Raw genomic sequence first — 3,861 nt, 5'->3', positions numbered from 1 at the left:
TACACAGCACCATATACTGATATATACACAGCACCATACACTGATATATACAGAGCACCATACACTGATATATACACAGCACCATACACTGATATACACAACACCATACACTGATATATACACAGCACCATACACTGATATATACACAGCACCATACACTGATATATACAGAGCACCATACACTGATATATACACAGCACCATACACTGATATACACACAGCACCATACACTGATATACGCAGCACCATATACTGATATATACACAACACCATACACTGATATATACACAGCACCATACACTGATATACACACAGCACCATACACTGGTATATACACAGCACCATACACTGATATATACACAGTACCATACACTGATATACACACAGCACCATACACTGATATATACACAGCACCATACAATGATATATACACAGCACCATACACTGATATATACACAGCACCATACACTGATATATACAGAGCACCATACACTGATATACACACAGCACCATACACTGATATATACAGAGCACCATACACTGATATATACACAGCACCATATACTGATATACACACAGAACCATACAATGATATACACACAGCACCATACACTGATATACACACAGAACCATACACTGGTATACACACAGCACCATACACTGATATATACACAGCACCATACACTGATATATACAGAGCACCATACACTGATATATACAGAGCACCATATACTGATATACACACAGAACCATACAATGATATACACACAGCACCATACACTGATATACACACAGAACCATACACTGGTATACACACAGCACCATACACTGATATACACAGCACCATACACTGATATATACACAGCACCATACACTGATATATACACAGCACCATACACTGATATATACACAGCACCATATACTGATATACACACAGAACCATACAATGATATACACACAGCACCATACACTGGTATATACACAGCACCATACACTGGTATACACACAGCACCATACACTGATATATACACAGCACCATACACTGATATATACAGAGCACCATACACTGATATATACAGAGCACTATACACTGATATATACACAGCACCATACACTGATATATACACAGCACCATACACTGATATATACACAGCACCATACACTGATATATACACAGCACCATACACTGATATATACACAGCACCATACACTGATATATACAGAGTACCATACACTGATATACAAACAGCACCATACACTGATATATACACAGCACCATACACTGATATATACACAGCACCATACAATGATATATACACAGCACCATACACTGATATATACACAGCACCATACACTGATATATACAGAGCACCATACACTGATATACACACAGCACCATACACTGATATATACAGAGCACCATACACTGATATATACACAGCACCATATACTGATATACACACAGAACCATACAATGATATACACACAGCACCATACACTGATATACACACAGAACCATACACTGGTATACACACAGCACCATACACTGATATATACACAGCACCATACACTGATATATACAGAGCACCATACACTGATATATACAGAGCACCATATACTGATATACACACAGAACCATACAATGATATACACACAGCACCATACACTGATATACACACAGAACCATACACTGGTATACACACAGCACCATACACTGATATATACACAGCACCATACACTGATATATACACAGCACCATACACTGATATATACACAGCACCATATACTGATATACACACAGAACCATACAATGATATACACACAGCACCATACACTGATATATACACAGCACCATACACTGGTATACACACAGCACCATACACTGATATATACACAGCACCATACACTGATATATACAGAGCACCATACACTGATATATACAGAGCACTATACACTGATATATACACAGCACCATACACTGATATATACACAGCACCATACACTGATATATACACAGCACCATACACTGATATATACACAGCACCATACACTGATATATACAGAGCACCATACACTGATATATACACAGCACCATACACTGGTATATACACAGCACCATACACTGATATATACACAGCACCATACACTGATATATACAGAGTACCATACACTGATATACACACAGCACCATACACTGATATATACACAGCACCATACACTGATATACACACAGCACTATACACTGGTATATACACAGCACCATACACTGGTATATACACAGCACCATACACTGATATATACACAGCACCATACACTGATATATACACAGCACCATACACTGATATATACAGAGCACCATACACTGATATATACACAGCACCATACACTGATATATACACAGCACCATACACTGATATATACAGAGCACCATACACTGATATATACACAGCACCATACACTGATATACACACAGCACCATACACTGATATATACACAGCACCATACACTGATATATACACAGCACCATACACTGATATATACACAGCACTATACACTGATATATACACAGCACTATACACTGATATATACACAGCACCATACACTGATATATACACAGCACCATACACTGATATATACACAGCACTATACACTGATATATACACAGCACCATACACTGGTATACACACAGCACCATACACTGATACACACACATTTACATCCAGCGATCTCCTCCACAGTATAGGTAGCAGTGATCACTAACATTCTCGCTCGTCCCTATACTGACTCGTTTGCCAGCGGCAGTTGTGTGTTTACACAGCACGATCAGCCGCCGGCAAACAACGATTTTTGTGTACGCACAAACGATCAGATTACCTAATGAACTAATGTTTAAATTGTACAAGGCGTGAAATATTGGGAGGGGGGCGCCCACTTGGTCAGCAAATTATGGACACCTTGCAATATTTTTCTCACTCCCGTTACTAGAAATGTCTATTCTTGTCCGTAACACAGAATAAGAATTGGGCGCGTTCTACAATTTGCAGCACGGACGCACGGATCGAGTGTTGTAGCACTTGAAGGGTGGTGGGATTCATGGGAACAAGGGGGCGTCTCAGGTTACAAGAACAGGCGCACCATAAGCAGGCAATCATTCAGCGCTCCTCATCCGGTCCCAGTCATTGGCGAATTCCGTCATCACTGAAATCCTCCAAACATCGTGAAGCTGCTGTGACCATAAGAAATGTCAGAGAGCACAGGTGAGCGCAGCGCAGGTACCGGCGCCTGCACCTCACAGAAACGTTACTACAACACGCTGGGGCATCCATGTAGGTTATTTTACAACACGCGCAGGGAGTCCATGGTATCTGAGTCGTGAATAAAACGCCTGTACTACAGTAAACACTGACACACAATCCAGCCTCCAAAGCCTGCTCTGCAGAGTGAGCCTGTGTAACACTAGGGCTATCTGTGGCACCAAAATCACAGGTCAAGTACTGATTGGAACGTGGTTTGGGTACAACGTGGCAAGATGCCATCGCTACAAGATGCCACAACAGTCCCAAAAAAAAATCCAGTACCCACCGGATATTTGGTCACAAATTGCATACAGTTCAGTGTAAGTCGTGTGCACTACAGATCCCAGCCATACTGTACCCTAAAATAATTAAGTGACGTCAGCAGCAAGTCACACACCTCGTCAGGACACTTATATGTAATTTCATGTCGTCAGACCAAAGTCGCGGCACGATCCTGATCTCATAGATGATACTTCTCCGCACCTACAGATACAGGCTGGGCCATCCCACCGTGATTGACACCCCCAGCAGCCAATCACAAGACTAGGGCTGGCCCTGCCCCTCC

This window comes from Bufo gargarizans, chromosome 10 (genome assembly GCF_014858855.1).
Source record: "Bufo gargarizans isolate SCDJY-AF-19 chromosome 10, ASM1485885v1, whole genome shotgun sequence".
NCBI lineage: Eukaryota > Metazoa > Chordata > Amphibia > Anura > Bufonidae > Bufo > Bufo gargarizans.
This window is presented reverse-complemented; position numbering follows the sequence as displayed.